The 19,756-nt window shown below is 40.6% G+C and overlaps 1 protein-coding gene across 1 annotated transcript in view; it reads left to right on the top strand.

Annotated features, from left to right (window-relative positions):
• STT3B (STT3 oligosaccharyltransferase complex catalytic subunit B) overlaps window positions 1–19,756 on the top strand; it is a 90,857-nt gene that overhangs the window by 1,594 nt on the left and 69,507 nt on the right. The window lies entirely within an intron of this gene.

The raw sequence follows: 19,756 nt of genomic DNA, 5'->3' as shown, positions 1-19,756 counted from the left end.
AAGCATTGAACTCCGAAGCAATGGAACCTTTTGCAATAAACTATCGGGAGGTGAGCAGAGGGGGCAATACTGTGTACAAATAGATCCTGTTCATATGCCTTCGATAACCAAATTTCTTCAGCAATTCAGTAATGAAGTCAGTATATTTCTTACGAAAGCTGTGGACTTTTAACTTTATGCTTCACCACCCAGCATATTGTGAACTAGTAATAATATTGCAGTGAATTAAAAAAAATGAGTAGGATTTTCATTTTAAGTAGATGCCTAATTTTTTATTGACACTTATTTTTGTGATCACAAATGTAACTGAATTTAAAGTTACAATTTCCATTTTATGAAGTATGATTTTTACATGCCTGTATGACAGTTATAGAAAATATTACTTTGATGCACAAAGATGGAAAGATTTGACCTTATCTGCAAGCGAAGAATGGTAGGTGAAAATGATGGAACTTGCTGAGATAGCTAAATTAACTTCAATAATAAGAGAAAAGACAATATCTACCTTTATGGTTAACTGGAAACCCTATTGACTTTTATGTGAAACACAAATAAATGAATTTATTATTAATGGTTTTGATGAATAGACAGAATAGATTATAGAAAGGTATGTTGTAACCATAGAGTAAGAGGTAAATTTACAATTGGCTTTATAACTGCCATAAAGAAAATAGGAAACTATTTATCTATATCTTTTCCTTTTCTATTTATCTTTTACTTTTCTGCAGTTAGCTTTCTTTGATTTGTTTTCTTTTTCTTACTTTATATTAATTTGTACTTTATTTTTTAAAAAATCTTTAATAAAATTTGATTCATTATACATCAGATCTTGGCCAGAGTAGATTACACCAATTTGATGTAACTTCCTCCAGTAATTGTTATATATGGGAATACTATTCTGCATTATTTGCCCTAAACATTTTCTTGACACAGAACAGAATCTAATTCTTGTGATGAGCTGCAAGCTTGTAGAATTATTTCTGATCAATAAGTTTCTGTGTTTCTGATTCTATACTTTAATTACCAAACTGGAGATAGTTGCACCATTTTCCCCATCTTGCCCTTAAAGTAGATTGCATCATCTATATCACATTTTTCACTTGCCATATGGATTTTACATTAGGGCAGGTTGAATTTGAAGTATTGAAAAGACTGATGCATTATTGTACATACATGTAAAGATGTACCATACTTTTAACTTACGTTTTACAAAAATTGTAATATAGAGGAGTTTAAAATCCATTCTATTCTGTTTTTTGGGGTTTTTTGGTCCAAAATCCTTGAACTTTGTACTGAAATGGGAATCAATGCTTGTATCTTTGCTCCTGAGATTATTCCAGTTAGTTAGATCAGTATGGAAAATGGCCTGTAGAAAAATATTTCTGAGAATAGGTATAGTGTTAGAACAGTTGGCTGAGGTGAGAAATCATTTATTTATTACCATTCTGTTCAAATAAATCATGCTGCAGCAAACATAAACTTCCATTTTACCATTATACTGTTAGCATAATAAAGTAAACAATCCTGTTCTTTGTTTAATTTGGCATTTGAATTGAAAAGCAGTTATTTTACATTTTATGAAGCTGTTAATCAGAGTTTTCACTATTAATCAAGATGTACAATTGCTTTATTACTTTTCAGAAAATACTTTCTATAAATCTGTAATATTCAAGTAACCATGTCAAAGTAAACATGTCAAATAGTTCCCTGAGTACTGAGGATCGCAGGTAGGGAAGATAGTACTGGATGAATTAAAAGATACAAATCATTCCATTAATTTATTTCTAAATACTTTGGTGCCTTTTTTTCCCTCCCAGCCTACTGCTTTGGTTGGAAGCATTAGCGTTTGGTGGCTATTTCTCAACATACTAAAAGAGATTCTAGTTCTGGATTGTATGTGGAAAAACTGAATGTTTAAAAAAATGATCTTTAACAAAATGATACATTTCATTACTAGATAATCAAATATATCATATTTGACAGTATTTTAATAGGCAAGAACAGTTGGAAACAGAAGATGATACAAAGCATAAGTACAGAGATAATCCAATTACATTTCAAAGCAGGAACAGTTACAACGAAGCTGCCTGCTTTTTGCCTTAACATTCTTCACATACAAGACAAATAATTAATTAAGTTCATCATAGAAAATGAAAAAGGTCTTTCAGAAATCATATATAACAGTTTACAAAGCAGTTTACAGAGTCAGCATATTGCCCCCAACAAACTGGATCCTCATTTTAGCAACCTCAGAAGGATGGAAGGCTGAGTCAACTATGAGACTCAATCTGCTGAACACCTGGCAGTCAGCAGAATTAGCCTGTAATACTACATTCTAACCACTGCTCTTATAATATCTTTTTTTACAACCCCGTAATCCCTTAATTTGGGGTAGAGTCGTGGCAACTGGATGGATTTATTGGCTGGATACCCATCCTGACATCACATGGAACAAATATTGAATATCAATCTTCTGAATGGGAGATGAGAGTCTTTACCACTAGGTTACCAAGCTACATAATACAATGCAATGCAATGCTAAATCCAATCTGACTATGGAACAAACCATAATAATATAGGAGGCATGCTAATCAGTCGGTATGACATTCCCACAATAGACTTGGTGTGATATAATGTGAAAATATTTAAACTAGGATGGCCACTTTTAGCTTCACTAGGCATCTTTGAACAAGCCACACTTTTATTTTCAGCAATGGTTTGATAAACCATGGTTTATTGAAAGTACATTGATGGATTGGCATAGCACCTTAAACCATAAATCATAGCTAACATAGAATGATAGCTAGATTAACAATTCACACTCTAGTTGATTTTAACATCTGAGAAAAATGCAATGTAAAAATTTAAAATTGATTCCAAAATGTTTCTGTACTTTAATTTTGTGTAAGTGTTATTCAGTACTGGAATCTTAAATGTACAGAAATTTTAAGATTTTAAAAAATATTTCTTTAATCACTTTTCTCTGCAATCATTTTAGATTTAATTAAAGACTGAATCCATGCAACTTCAATGAAGGCATTCTATGTGTCATTTAAGAGTTTTGGGGTGCCAGATATTGCCAAGCTCCTGATTCATATGATTGGGTTCTTTCTTGGTTACCCAGTGTGAACTTTAATACTATATTCCTGACATTAATTGGAGTCATCCCATAATGCAATCAGCAGACCAATTCTAAAGAAAATATAACTTTCATAGGTATTGGGGATGTTTAAATCAGGGAGTAGACTTAACTCTAGTTAGCCATAACAGTTAAGGTACCTGTTGATGGATTCTTTTCAGTATACAATTCAATCTTAAATAGAGATAGAACACTAGCAGTGGGAAGATCTAATTTTCTAATACAGGAAACCTGATACATCAGAGATACTAGAAGATCTTTTGTTCATCCCATTGTCCGTATCTGAAAAAGCAATAGGTTGTTTAATATTTGTTTCAACAGCTAAAGAATAGCATATTCATAAATACTTTAGTTTTAAATATTTTAAAGTGTTTTATATATTAATTGTAGGAAAAACAATCACAATGGGAAAAGAATGGAACAATAATAAAGTAATTAGCATTTAGGTTAGCAATTCACAATTCTTTTCAGGTTAAGGACTGACTGCCTCACTTGCTAAGGACCACATTCCAAAAAACAAATGGGCCAAAACATATCCAAATTTAATTTGATTTCATTTATGTTTTTCTAACATTGATTTAATATATTTAATTTCTTCTATATTTAACCATTTTTGCCAATTGTTAAACTAAAATGGCAACTTGTTGAAAACTTCTGAATCTTTTCAGAACTTCAAGATTTTTGAAGCCAGCATTTGGCTTAACAAGTCTGTGTATCGCCAATAAAAAGCAAAGAGGGAACCTACTCAGGATTAATTCTGTTTCAATTTTGCTATTGAATAATATCAATTGTATTTAGAATAAAAATAGTGTCCTGCAGAGTTCCCAGCAGAGATACAGATTTTTTAAAAATTCTGATCAAACTCAGTTTTTCCTAAGAACTAACCAGTTTACCCACAATTTGGAGAAAACAGTAATCGTAATTTATAAAAAAAAAATTCAAAGCATTCTGCTGAATTGTTGTTTCATTTTAGACTCCTCCTCCCCCAGATAAAACAAAACAAGGAAAGGTTATAGCACCTATATCACAATAATTCCATGTTTAATTATTTTGATTGAAAATGGATGAGTTTGTCTTAATAATTTACATTGTAGAGATCAGTTTATACATACACTGCTCAAAAAAAATAAAGGGAACACAAAAATAAGACACCCTAGATCTGAATGAATGAAATATTCGTAGTAAATACTTTGTTCATTACATAGTTGAATGTGCTGACAACAAAATTACACAAAAATTATCAATGAAAATCAAATTTATCAACCCAGGTCTGGATTTGGAGTTACACTCAAAATTAAAGTGGAAAAAAACACTACAGGCTGATCCAACTTCGATGTAATGTCCTTAAAACAAGTCAAAATGAGGCCCAGTAGTGTGTGTGTGTGGCCTCCACGTGCCTGTATGACCTCCCTACAACGCCTGGACATGTTCCTGATGAGGTGGCGGATGGTCTCCTGAGGGATCTCCTCCCACACCTGGACTAAAGCATCCCCCAACTCCTGAACAGTCTGTGGTGCAATGTGGCGTTGGTGGATGGAGCGAGGCATGATGTCCCAGATGTGCCCAATTGGATTCAGGTCTGGGGAACGGGCGGGCCAGTCCATAGCATCAATGCCTTCGTCTTGCAGGAACTGCTGACACACTCCAGCCACATGAGGTCTAGCATTGTTGTGCATTAGGAGGAACCCAGGGCCAACCGCACCAGCATATGGTCTCACAAGGGGTCTGAGGATCTCATCTCGGTATCTAATGGCAGTCAGGCTACCTCTGGCGAGCACATGGAGGGCTGTATGGCCCCCCAAAGAAATGCCACCCCACACCATTACTGACCCACTGCCAAACCGGTCATGCTGGAGGATGTTGCAGGCAGCAGAATGTTTTCCACGGCGTCTCCAGACCTTGTCACTTCTGTCACATGTGCTCAGTGTGAACCTGCTTTCATCTGTGAAGAGCACGGGGCGCCAGTGGCGAAGTTGCCAATCTTGGTGTTCTCTGGCAAATGCCAAACGTCCTGCACGGTGTTGGGTTGTAAGCACAACCCCCACCTGTGGATGTCAGGCCCTCATACCACCCTCATGGAGTCTGTTTCTGATCATTTGAGCAGCCACATGCACATTTGTGGTCATTTTGCAGGGCTCTGGCAGTGCTCCTCCTGTCCCACCTCGCACAAAGGTGGAGATAGCGGTCCTGATGCTGGGTTGTTGCCCTCCTACGGCCTCCTCCACGGCTTCTGATGTACTGGCCTGTCTCCTGGTAGCGCCTCCGTGCTCTGGACACTATGCTGACAGCAAACCTTCTCGCCACAGCTCGCATTGATGTGCCATCCTGGATGAGCTGCACTACCTGAGCCACTTGTGTGGGTTGTAGCCTCCGTCTCATGCTACCACTAGAGTGACAGCACTGCCAGCATTCAAAAGTGACCAAACCATCAGCCAGAAAGCATAGGAACTGAGAAGTGGTCTGTGGTCACCACCTGCAGAAGCACTCCTTTATTGGGGATGTCTTGCTCACTGCCTATGCTTTCCACCTGTTGTCTATTCCATTTGCACAACAGCATGTGAAATTGATTGTCAATCAGTGTTGCTACCTAAGTGGACAGTTTGATTTCACAGAAGTGTGATTGACTTGGAGTTACATTGTATTGTTTAAGTGTTCCCTTTATTTTTTTGAGCAGTGTATATAATCTATCAGTAACACAGTGCTCTTTTGTACAAGGAGAGTATTAGGTAGCTTCTATTTTCAAAGGGAAAATATTGAAAAGTTAACTAATTTTTTTAAATAAGACTTGTTTTCTTTATAGTAGAAAATATAATAAACTTGCAACTATAAACTTCTCTTTTTGATTTTGCCCTCAAAATCTACGCATCTGATTTTGAATTTTGACCTTACTTTCTCTTTATATTTGCTATATATTTGTGCCTGTGATGGTTGTCCTGAATAATTTACATCTTTTATTTATCCTTAAGTAGGTGCTTGTATTTAGCAATAGCATTATAGCAGTAGCACTTATACCTATATACTGGTTCACAGTACTTTATAGCCCTCTCTAAGCAGTTTACAGTGCAGCATATTGCCCCCAATAATCTGGGTATCCATTTTACCAACCTTGGAAAGAAGAAGGCTGAGTCAACCTTGAGCCGGTGTGATTCAAACTGCTGGCAGCTGGCAGTCAGCAGAAGTAGCTTGCAGTATTGCATTCTAACCGCTGCAGCACCACAGCTATTTAAGGTGAAGTTCATACCTATTGATTCCTTTGTATTTCTTTTGTTACCATTACCATTCCATAATGGTTGCTTTTGAATGTATCATAAATCATGATCACATAACAGTTACAAGAAGGAATTCTCTTCTATTTTGATTAATCAGTTTATAAATTTCCTGAATAGCAACTGAACTAAACTGGGTTGCTAATTACAAATAACTTCAAACCATGGTTTTTGAAGCTGACTTTTTAAATTAAATTAACTACTTCAGTTTCACAGATAAGGTAGCCTGTGGTTAATTGAATTAGAACATTTCTAAATGCCTCCTGGATATACTTAAGATAGTTAAGAAAACTAAACCTGAACTGGAGCATCTTCCTATGAAGATGAACATCTGTGTTTAAAAATATTAGTTCATTCAATTTTTAAAATAGCTGGCTTTGTAAAAACTGTTATTCGGTTAATTGTTAAAAGTAAGATGTTCCATTATCTTTTTTTTTTTTTTTTTAATTCTCCATGGGATACATCTTGGCAGTAATGGAAACTTTATTGATTGTTGCATTGCCATATAAGTCAGTTTACACAAGTGAAATTGACTATATCATGTCAAGTGAGAAAACCATATTCTGCAATTGTACCGTCATCAATTGTTTTAACGTTGGAAGTGACCATAGAATGATACGATCTAAAGTAAAAATAAAGAGAGCATATGAAAATGATAAAGACATCACAAAAAACAAAAATACAGAATGATAAGCTGTTAGAGGAAAACAGCAATTTTGAGATTAATCTATCAAATCTATTCAGTCTATTGCAAGATTTGGAAGAGATGAACATTATGAACTAAAATGAATAAATAGTAAAAAACATCCTTGAATCTGCTACATCTATACCATTGCTAGAAAAACGTATGATCAAAAATCTCTGATGAAATTATTGGTTTAATGAAAAAAATGATGTACAGTGAAGAATACCGCAAGATTCACTAATAAACTGAAGTACGTTGAACTTTGCAAGATGATAAGAAAATTTATCCAAGAAGAAACACATCAGTTTAACATGAAACTTGTGAAAAAGGCAATTGAATAAAACAAAGGAATTAATAGGAGAAAATGCAAGCTTATAAATACAAAAAAGGTTTTTGCATTAAAATGTGATAATGGTTCTGTATGTAGAACTAGCCAGGAAATATTAAAAATAATTGGAAAGCTCTATTCAGAGCTATACAAAGATCAAGACTACTTAAAAGTAACAACATCTACAAAAGAGGAAATGTCAGATATCCTAGTAGAGGAAGTATTCTGCCATAAAATCAATGAAAAATGTTAAAGTTTCAGGAAACGACTGTTTAACAGTTGAAATACTGAATGTTAGTGGCCACAGTTTACACAAGATACTAGCAAAACTATACTGCAGATACCTCAGAGAAGAAAAAATACCCAATGCATGGAAAAATGTTGAAGTGATTCTTATACACAAGAAAGGTACCCAAGATGATTTAAAAACTATTACCCAATAAGCCTTCTTTCAGTCATCTACAAGGTTTTCACCAAGATAATAGCAAAAAGAATATTAAGAATATTAAATGATGCACAGTCAAAGGATCAGGCAGGGTTCAGAAGTGGCTACAGTACAATGGATTACATCCAGGTTGTTCAGCAAGTCGTTGAAAAGCACGAATACACCATACCTCTGTGCATGGCTTTCATTGACTACTAAAAGGTGCTTGACTCTATTCTAGCAACCAATAATTAATACATTGTTCAACTAAGGCATAGCTCAGTGATGATTAACCTTTTTGCCATCATGTGCCAAAAGCAGGGGAGCACGGGGGGGGTCACGCGTGTGCATGCCCACACCCATAATTCAATGTGTGCGTGACACACACCCCACTCCCCCCGCTTTTGGCACATAATGGCACGGTGGGCCCAGTAGGCCTGTTTTTCACCCTCCCGAGGCTCCAAAGGCTTTCTTTGAGCCTGGGGAGGGCAAAAACAGCCTTCCCCATCTCCCCGGAGGCCTTTTGGAGGTTGGAAACAGCCTGTTTCCCGACTTCCGGTGGGACCGGAAGGCCCAAAAATCCGGCATGCACATGCATGCTGGAGCTGAGCTAGGGCAATGCTCACGTGCCCACAGATATGGCTCCATGTGCTACCTGTGGCACGCGTGCCATAGGTTTGCCATCACGGGCATAGATACTGTTTAAATAAATTTACTACAATCAATATATGAAAAAACAATGGCAACAATTTGCCTTAATGATCTTAAAGTGGAAATAAACATAGAATGAGGTGTACGACAAGGCAATACAATATCACCTATCCTTTTCTCAGCCTGCCTTGAAGAAGTAGTTTGCAAACTAGACTGGGCAAAAGATGGAATAAAAATCAATGGCACCTATTTGCAGATAATGTTGTTCTCTTCTCACAAGGCCCAGAAGAGCTATAAAGATACATAGGAGAGCTGCACATGGAAAGAGACATGCTTGGCAATTCAAGATAAGATAGAAAGACGTGCACATGGATTAAAGAACAAACAAAAGTATACGATCCCATCAAGAGAGTAAAAGAATTGAAATGGAAATGGGTTGGTCACATAGGATGAAGAAATAATGGCAGGTGGACCAAGGCAGTGATAGAACAGATCCCATTTGATAAAAAGCATCCACGAAAGAGACCTAAAACAAGATGGATTGATGACATCAGCAAATATTGCAGGCCCAATTGGCAAAAGAAAGCTCAGGACCGTATTGGTTGTAAACATGCAGAAGTGCCTTGATCCTGCAGTGAATGGCTAAGGTGATGATGATGATGATAGCATCTATTTAGAATTGATCCCTTGATAGACCATTTTCTAGTTAGCTTTTGCCTAAATAGTAAAATTAATGAAATTAACATAATATAACATTTAATTCTTCCATTATCCACATTTCATTAATATTTTCTAAATACAGAATAGTGCTATGTTTAATATAACTGACCTGGATTCATTCAGAAGACATTATTATGAATACTCTAATGGTCATGTACTGTAGAATTTATTGTTCTTACCGGCAGTTAATGTTCTCAGACAATAGGGTGACTCTTACATTAACATTATTATGCTATAGATAGTTATGCATATTAAATGCTTATTATTACATCAAGTTAAAAGAGCAAGGTAGTCCTTGAGTTATGACAGTAATGGAGCCTGCACAATACTGTCATAAGTCAGAATGATAGTTAAGTGAATACCTTATTAACCATCCCCCCATCCCTGCTCTCTCCAATGCAATTGTTGAATGAACACAAGTTAAGTGGAGCATGAGTTGCCTTGGTTAGGGCAGACTCTCAGAGGACTAATCCAGGCACAAACCTACTGTGTTGGGCCTCCAGGGCCTCTCCCTACTCCCTGAGATATCCTGTGCTCTGCTTCCTGCTTCTAGGAGTCCCCAGAGCCCTCTGGGCTTCCTTCATACCCACACTGTCACAACTGCATACTTACCTTTCGAAGATACTCAGAGGTCAGGATAGATAAGGTGAACTGTCCATTTTGTTGCTGGGTGATGTGGCACAATTGAAGAGAAGAAATCCTGACAGTTTTCCTTTTACAGTTAGATTTAGCTCCTCTAGCATTAGCTGTTCTACCATAAAGCTAGTGGAACTAACACTGGGGGAGCTAAGACTAGCAATAAAAGGGACATTGGCAGGATTTTTTCTCAATTGTTCCATATGGCCCAGCAACAGAGAAGACTGTCCTTAACTACCCTAACTTTCTGGGTCCTTCAAAAGGAAAGCGAGTGAAGGGTAATTGGAGGTGGAGAGTGGGTGGAACCTTGAAGGGATAGCAAAGCAAGCCTAGTGCCTTTCGGACCAGGGTGGGGGAGAAATAGGTGGGTGGATGCGCTTAGCATCTCTGCAAATGGTCATAAGGGTAAACAACTGCAGGAGCCACTGTAGGTGTAACTTTCAAATGGCGTCATATATAGCTTTTGTAGGAGGGTTGTAATTTTGAATGGTTGTTAGATGTCCTGTCATACCTCAAGGAATATATATGATTTTAGAAATAACTTTTGTGGGTTTCCTCAATTAATATATTTACTATTATGATTTGAGTGTTTATGTCAGTTTGTACAATAACAGAACATTACCATTTTTCAGAATCCTCATTGCAGTTGATAATTTGTTGCTTCTGGGGAATTTGAAGTTCAATTTCAAATACAGGTAGCTTAAATGACTTACGGTAAGACTCAAAAGCAGATACTGACAACTGTGAAATCCAATCACCCATCAAATTCTGCAGCTGTGGAAAAGAATGCAAAGACCAATTTGATGATGGTAATATAAAGCCATATCCAGGCTAAACTCTGTCCTCTTGATCATGTATGATGTAATTTTGAAAAAAAATATTGAAGTTGTTTCCCACTTTCAAATTATATGTTTTATACAAGATAATAGAACTTATTCTCTCTTAAAAGCCATATAGGTGGTCCTCAATTAACAACCCTACTTGGGACTGGAATTTTTATTGCTAAGCAAAGTGGTCATTAAGTGAAATATCACATGACTGCATTGCTTAGTGATGACAGTTGCGGTAGTCTCAGTTGCAGTCATTAGGCAAGAACTATGCTATTATTAGGCAAGGATCTCAATAACATACCTGCTTGCAGCACCACCTGCCAAACTAGATATGGCCTCCAACGGCTCTTCCAAGGCCTCCAATAACTCGCTTGCATGGCAGCCCCATGCTCATTACCTTCCTTCTCTTCCCACATAACATTTGTGCTTTGGGGTTCAACAGACACTGGGACTGTCAGGGTTGCCATTACTAAGTAATAATGGTAAAGAAATGATAATTGTGTTGCTTAGTGAGAGAAATCTTTGTCCCAATTGATGTTATAACTGAAGTTTACCTATAAACATATGTTCCTTTCTTGTTTGCAGAACTAGTTGCAGTTCCATTAAAGTTGCAGGCCATTAAATTACTTCTGTAAGCTCAGTATCTTCTGTCCATTTGTCCTATAAGAATCAGTGTCTCAAGCTTCTAAAACAATTCTTGTTGAAATCACTTTGGAATTTGGCAGAGTTAAATCCTCCCTGAATGTGTATAATTTTCTGCTGCAATTCAATTAATAAAGTTTCCAAATATTTAGCTGTATTTTGCCTTTATAATGTTTTTGTTGAAAGTATTAATATTTGAAAGTTGCTTATAAGCATGATGAAGGGGTTTTTTTTTATTTACAGGTATCAGAAATGTTTTTTTTAAATTACTATTGCCTTCTAGCAGAAAGATATTTTAAACAAATTACTGGGATTTATACAAATCTATCTCTCCCTCCGTCCCTCCCTCCCTCCACCTACATACATACATATATATGAACATATATACATACACACACACACACACACACACACACACACACACACACACACACATGGATGATGCCTCAATGTTGGCAAGAATGGTTTGAAAATAGAGATTAAGGATTAAAGTGGTAGGGTGAATGAACAGCATGTTATAGCTGGCATACATGTAAAGGAATATGCTTCAAGAATCTAACTAGCTTTGTGAGACCATTAGTACAAGAAGGACTTTCAAAAGAAGTTTGATATGTCTGGTTTTGAAAGGAGGAAAGAAGGCTAGAATTCTCTTGGGTATTCCTTAAATCTTGTTCTTAGATATTATATGTAAATGGAAGTCTTCAAATCAGTTGTTTCCCATTTTATTTCTTGTTATCTGTAGAGTAACTCTTAGCTGTATTTTTACTAATTTATCTTTTGTTATGCGAAACGTATTTTGACTAAATTGGGTGGGTGGGCGGGTGGGAGAGAGAGAGAGATTACAATTGAATGGGAGGAAAATAGATATACTGTAGATATACAAATAGCCACTGAATACTTTCAGGTCATTAATTATTTTGACTAATCCAAATTTGCTTTTGGATTAATGTTTTCCTTTGTTTAGGTTTCATACCTCAATATTTTTTGTGAAGTAAGTTTCACACTCACTAGTGTGGCATACTTCCTCTGAGCCAAGTATAAACTAGAATTTCAGTAATAGTTGATTTGATGTTGCTTTGTAATTATATTAAACTATTTATCATTCCTTACTGAGAACCATGTTATTCCTTCTAAATACTTCAGAATTGGCAGTTTCTTTTTTTCCTTTTTTTTGACAAGTTTTATTGTTTTCCCACCCCCAATACACACCCATATATTTTTTGAAACAGAGCATTGACCATATCACATCATATCATATACAATTTATCATATTCAAATGTATTTTACTTTGTTACCGTTTCTGCCAAAGTGTTCTTTCTCCATTATGTCGGGGAAGATCATCCAGGCATGGGTAATACTCTGCTTCGCTGCTTGGAGACCGAATAACTTTTTCTTGGCCACCCCTCCTTTGCCTCGATGCACCCCAATTCGACTCAGTGTTCCAACGAGTTGATACTGAGAAAAGGGTCACCCATTCCTGGATTTCTTCAGTTCCACAGGACGGAAAGTTCTCGGATTTCCTGACCGAGCGTGGCTCGGTGATCGCAGGAGGGCGATCTGATGGATAACCGGTTCACCGGTGATACCCCATGCCGGCTTGTGGATCAGCCGAAGGCCCTGCCAGTCCCACTTTTTAGCGGAGGGGGTCACTGCCTGTCAACGGGCAGCCCCTGGCATTCATCTGCTGTGGCAGAGAAGGGCTCAATCCCTGCCTGGTTCGTCCAGGCACACTGATAGCGGCAAGCGCTTTCACGCCAGAAGAGCCGCAGCAGGAGTACTCATGACGAGCCGGGCTGCCTGATTATACACGGAAAGCGGCTGCCGAATTGCTGCATCATCATAGCCGCGGCAGGAGAGCTCCTCGTGAGCTGGTCTGCACGGATCTGCAGGAGAAGCGGCATTAGCGTTCGGCTACCTCAGAGCCATGTGGAAAGCCTCCCTTCCAGCTCATCGAGCAGGGGAGCGCTCAGTGCAAAAGTTAGCCGTGGCATTAGCGCTCGGCTACCTCACAGCCATATGGTAAACCTCCCTTCCAGCTCATTGAGCACGGGAGTGATTAACGCTGTTGTAGCTGCAGCAGAGTTGCTCAGTTAAGCCAGTCTGCCTCAACCACCATACGTGGAACGGCTACAGCGCTTAGTGCCTTACCGCCAGTGGCAGAGAAGCTCTGGTGTGCCAGTCTGCCCCTCCCACAAGGTAAGGTAACGGAGCCTACCAGCATTACAACGCTGGCAGGACAGCTCATTTCGAGCCAGGCTGCCTTACACCACAGTGCAAAATGGCTAAGCGTTGCTGCTCAGGCAGCTGCGGCGGGGGAGCTCCATACGAGCCAATCCGCCTGGCTTTCGTTTATGTAAAGTACAGGGGTTGCCTTGTAATATTTGAGCTAAGGTTCGGTCGGATCAGCCTACCTAGATTTCAACAACGTGAAATGGCGGGAAGATTGGCACTCTTTTTAACCGTTTCATCGGCTGCGCCTGAATCATCTAATCTGCCTGGTGATAACTTGGTGGGCGGTCTTTGGCTATTGGACCAGCCATCAGGTTACAAAGTTTGGGGGCTCGGATCCTTATAGGGATCAGTGCTAGCTATAGTCCCTAGAGCTGTTATGGCAGCCTCGAGTTGCAGGTTCACGATCAAGGAGCCATTTGGTCTCATAATTTACACACTGGGCTAGAACCTGAGAGTCTGTGAGTTCCAGTCCTGCTTAAACGGAGGCAGACGGACTGGATTATGAATGAGGTTGTCCTTCCTTCTAGCACCCGCTGTCACCTTCATTAAACAAGGACCACTAGGTGGTGCCATACAGCAGGGGAGGAGCTGAGCCAGGCTTGGCTGGCTCTTGCAGACAGCCCTTTGAATCACCCACCATAAAACACCTGCAGGGACAGAATGTTCCTTCCCTAAGAGCCATGCGCAGAATCGCAGCAGATGGTAGCACTTGGCTGACCTTGCCCAGGCCTGGAAGCTAAGCAGAGTTGGGCCTGATTAGAACTTTGAATCACAGGCTCATGTGGTGGCTGTCATAGTCTTTCCCCTCCAGTTTCTTCCAAGCTGTGCGGGTTCTTACACGAAGCCGATCAAGGTCTTCTCTTATACACAAATGTACAGCATGGCCTTGGTTTCAGCGGTACATCCCAGGCCCTGGGTCTTGCCCTCATCGAGGTAGTGCCTCAAACACGGCCTGCCTCGACTCAAATGGAACCACCTCACCTGGTCCGGAGGCACCCTGAGAGGTTATATGGTTGGGAACCAGGGGCAGTTCTGGTTACTACCGGGCCCGATCCTGCTCTGTAGGATTCCAGAGACGGGGGCAACTCAGGGGGGAACAAACCATTCCCTGGCAGGAAAACAGGGCTCCATTCAGAGGTCACAGTCCTCGCATCAGTGCTACAGACTCCAGATATTTTCTCGGGACAGTCTTTGTCTCAGCTGCTACCATGCCTACAGGCATGAGGAGAGAATTCCTATGGAAGACTGGAAGGCGGTCACCTCTTGCTGAGGGCACTAGATCAGCTTCCCGGGCTATTGCTCCCTTCGGGTCTGTCCCTCCCCCACTTCCATACTTTGACCTCCTTGTACAGGCCAGTCATACGGTAGGAGGTCTTTGGGCTGTGGCTTCCTTGGATACCTTAATTGTGGGTTGGCCGACCCCATTGGAGTAAGTGTCAGACCTATTCAGCCGACAAGGTTACGCTACCACAGATCCCTAGGGTCACTGAGGGTAGTGGTATCATTACCCCTAGTCGGGGCTTCCCTACGGTTTATAAATTTTGGCATGGGACCTGTAGGGCTCCCCTGCCGTTGCCGCATGGCCTCCTAGGCATATACAGGCTGTCATTCAAGGCTCGGGGCTTCCAAATTTCCACTGATGCCGGTAGATCGGTCTCTTGTTGGCTTCCACGGCATACAAGGGGTTGACGGTAGCCTCCAGTTCTTACCTCTGGCGAGGCCATTCGAGTTTTAGCAATAAGCCACCGGGATAATAGTCCTTAACCCGCCTTTTACCCACCCTTGGCAGGTGGCCTACTAAACCTACGGGCTTGCTAACATGAGTCAAGTAGACAGCCTTAGTTGGCGGAGTGCTTCTCCCCTACCAAAAAACCGGACTCGGGCTTGAGTCTATTAGGGCATGCCTGCAGCCCAGGCACTGTAAGGGGTCTCCTGCCTGACCATAGTTGGGCTGGGTTATAGGCCCTATAACTGTTGGGATTCCTCCCCCAGTAGGATGGGTCTGTCTAGGCTGTATACCATTCCCAGCCACGGGACTTCTCCCTCTGCTCCTTCCAGACCACAGTCTCTTAAGGGTTAGCTGTTGGCTGAGACAGGCAATTCTCATGACACCTTATATCATTTTATCAGGATTTATTGTGACATGGCTCATGTCATCTTCCACGGGGAGGTTTCCTCTCTGTTGTCTGGATATATACACTCAACATCCGTACGTATGATCTCTTCCCTTGGTTGGATATGCCATTGTTTAAGGACTATTACACTGGTCATCAATGCTCGTACGGCATGTTCCATTACTTAAACTGAACGCAGATCTCCAATTGCATTTTCCATTGACAGGGCGACGACACCTCCAAGGCAGCCACTTGGGACTAGTGGCTAGGGCACAGGGCTAGAGACCTGGAGGCTGTAACTTCACGTCCCTGTCGGGTTGTGAAATCCGGCTGGTTGAGTTTCGGCAGTTACTCTCCACCAGAATGTTACTACATCTATCAATTACAGCACGTTGCCTGGGGTTCATATCCCAGGAGGGTAGGACTAGCTGAGGAGAATTGAATTAATAAGGGAGTATCGTACTTGTCTCCATTACAGCATTCTAGTTAGTACCTGGGAAACCTTGAGCCATCCCTTGGTAGATTGAGAGGTTGGTAGGCATCCTGTCGCTGCTTCATGCAGAGGCTCTGTATCAGACCAACATATCTTCTTTGCCCCAGACTACCTACCGCCACAGATGTTATAGACGCATTGTTGGTTATGTTTCTGGACCCTTGGGCAGATCACAGGTCTCCTGAGCCTGAGGTGGAAAGCCCCTTTGGTTCTCAAGGAATGCTGAGTCTGTTTAGGACTTGTTACCTCTGGCTACCTATCTTTGGGGAGGAGCGTTGGACAGGCCCCGGACGCTACAGGAGTCTGGGGCAGGGAGTTAGGGCCGGCGCTTCTCTCTTGGCCTACGCCATTTTTCTATGCTTAGGTTCTGGGGGTCCCGGGAAGATTCCCATTTCAGCGCCCTCTGGCAGGACACAGTTCCTTGGGCCTGGGAGGGAGTGTTCCTCCAGTTCTCAGGGTAGGCCTACCTTAATTGGGTAACAGGCACTGGAGGACACGAGGCAGGATTGCTCCCATTCCTGTCTCTGTTCCAGCATCCGGAGTTTTCTTTCAGATTCCGGACCTGGTTCGGTCTCTCCCGATGACCTGCTCCACAGGTAGGTGACATTGGGTCATCCGTTTCCCCTCCACCTGTCTTGGATACGGGACCCTGTTGTTTGGGCTGGTGTATACTTCCCGGTGGGTCCTCAGCTGGAACATTGCTTCCCCAAGCTTGGGCATTTGTCTGCACACTGGTTCTCTTTCATGTCCGCAATTTCTCCACTATGGATTACCCCTCGGATGGACGCCTCCCTCCTTCAGGGGGGCAGGGGCACCCATCTTCATGGTGAACAGGGGGCTTGAGGCCCTTCCTGGTGTCCTCAGGACGTGCTTATCTCCAGAACTGAATGACAGAGTGGCTTCCAGCTATATTTCCCGCATGGTGGCCCTCTGCCCAGCTGTCCAAGGTTAGTAGCCTCCAAGCCGACTGGTAGGCTCGTGGTCCACTGTGGGGGTGGGGGAGCATCAGCATGTCCATCCTGCTACTGTGCGGTCAGATTGAGCATTTCTGCTTCTGTGGCGGGTTCCTGGAACCATCCGCACACAGCACACGGCTCCCTTCTGTGGCGGTTATATCCCATCCGCACAGGGCTTCTTCCGCGGCAGTTCTACCGCAGTCTCGCTGGCGCGGCAGATGGCGCTGGCCCCTTCCCTACAGTGCCCTCCTCCCTTGGGGGAAACAGGGTTCGTGATTTGTCTTCCAGGTGTCCTCCAGGGACACCAGGGTCGGTACGATGTCTTTGGGGCCTTGGTGTCGAGCGGTCATTGCCTGCCTCCTTCGGATTTGCTGGTGATTCTTGCATCGCTCTGCGTCCCCTCAGGTTGCAATCACGTCTGTGCCACGGGACGCATGTTCTGCTGTCAGGTGAGTGCATAGAGCAGTTTTGTCTTCCCCATTCCTACTCCATGCCATTGTCAGGTGGTGGCATGCGCTGCAGCTTGGCCAGGCACTTTGCCAGAGCGCTCGTCCACAGGGGGGAATTAAGACCAGACTGCTCCCTCCCATATGACTGACCGGATTTGGTAAGTCCCATGCCTGGATGATCTTCCCTGACACAATGGAGAAGGGGCGTTGGTCCTACCTGATACGCTCCTTCTCAGAGTGCGGGGAAGATCATCCAGCCCCATCCTGTTGGCTGTCTGGTCCATGGGCCAGGAGGGGTTTCTGTTTTCACAGATTGTGAGCCTCGTCATCATTATCATCGCTGCGCCTTCGTCGAACTGGGGAGCACCCAGGCGAAGGAGGCGTGGCCAAGAAAAAGTTACTCGGTCTCCAAGCAACAAAGCAGAGTATTACCCATGCCTGGATGATCTTCCCCGCACCCTGAGAAGGAGCGTATCAGGTAGGGCCAACGCCCCTTTTCCATATTTATTAATCAACTTTTAATTTTTATTTTCTTATTTCTATAAACAGTATCTTCTTCACCCTCAAATTCTATTTTTCCATTTTTAATCATTTTACATTCTCCTTTAATTTTTTTTAAATAGTTCATTCTTTATCTTGATATATTTAAATGTTTTCGGGGATGCCTTTCCTCCATTTCCTCTTTTTTGTGTTACAGCAATCTTTCTTCTTCCTCTTCCTCTCTCCCTTCTTTCATACTTTCTACCTTCTTCCCTCCTCTTCTATTCCTTCTCTACTTCCCTTTTCTTTCTCCTTCTCCTCCCTTCCTTCCCTCTCTCTAACCTTCTCTCCTACTCTTATTTCCCTTTCCTGTCTTCTTCTCCTCTTCCCTTTCTTCTGCTCCTCTCTCCCTCCCTTCCTTCAGTCTCCCTCCTCCTCCTATCTCTCTCTATTGTTGTTTTATTTTCAATTCAGTGCTTTTTCTATGGTGTCCAGGCATCCCCATTTTTCTTCTCTTTATATCATATTTCTCAAGATTTCCATCATATTATTAAAATTCTTAACATTATATTTCAACTTATTTCATATTTACCTTAAAATCTTTTCAATTTAATTAACTTTCCACCCTTATTTCATTTCAATAGTCATTTTTCTTTTTCCCTATCATTTCAATCACTTCCACTTATTTTTACATTTAGATCATTCTACATCTGCTGGTCCGCTTACAGCATTATCTAACATTTCAATTTCATTTCTTACTTTCGACATACATTTCTTAACTTTCAGCTTTATATCTTAATTTCAATCAAATATTCCCTTTTACAATAATCAATATATTTATTCCAGTTAGTTTCTTACATACAATTTCTACTAATATTTCCTTCAACATATTGCTATTTTAATTTCTTTCTGCTTTTTTTATATCCTTTCCCCTTTTAACCATTTTCTTTTAACCTTTCCTGTATTCCACTCATTATTTTTTCCCCTTTCCCCCATTCACTTATTTCTTTCTTCCTCTTTTTCTTTATATGCTTTTTGTATCCTCCTTCCTGCATTTTTTCTCTAATTTTTAACTTTATTACTCTTTTAATTTTCCCCTTTACTCTTTTCCTCTTTCCTTCTCTTTCCTTCTTTTTTGGGAGATATTTCCCTCTATCCATTTTTATTTTCTCACTATTAACCTCAGTGTGATCATCTATATTTTTTCCAATTATTTTCTTTCCCACATTATAATCTTGCTTTTTTTCTCTTTCTTTCTTTTTATATTCTATCCATTCTTCTGCTTCTTTGTTTCCCTTAAACACTTCTTGCATTTTTTGCAACATCTCCCTCAACTCCTCATATTCATACACCCAGTTCTTCATATTTTCAATTTAAGAGGAAATAATTTTTAAATTTCTTTTTATTTTAACTTATATATAAAATTCAAATTCAAGTCTATTTGATGCTTTTTTGTTTTCTTTCTTCTTTCCAAATAGTGTCCAATTCAAATAGTCTGGTTCGTTCTCCTTTTAGGACTTTCGTTTTTAAAGTTCCTCTTTATTACTTTTTTTTTTCCTTCGCTTCAAATTCCGAAGTGCCGATTAGCTGCTTTTTTTTTAGTTTAGGGTTTCTTTTTAGATATTATCCAATTCAAAATAGTCCTTTAAGTCTCCCAGTTCAAGGTTTTATTCTCTTGGCTTCTTTTTGTAATCATACTGCAGCTATATAA

Source organism: Pantherophis guttatus, chromosome 4, assembly GCF_059756535.1.
Source record: "Pantherophis guttatus breed Tessera chromosome 4, ASM5975653v1, whole genome shotgun sequence".
Lineage (NCBI taxonomy): Eukaryota > Metazoa > Chordata > Lepidosauria > Squamata > Colubridae > Pantherophis > Pantherophis guttatus.
The sequence above is the reverse complement of the archived record's forward strand: the minus strand, read 5'-3'. Positions and strand labels throughout refer to the sequence as shown.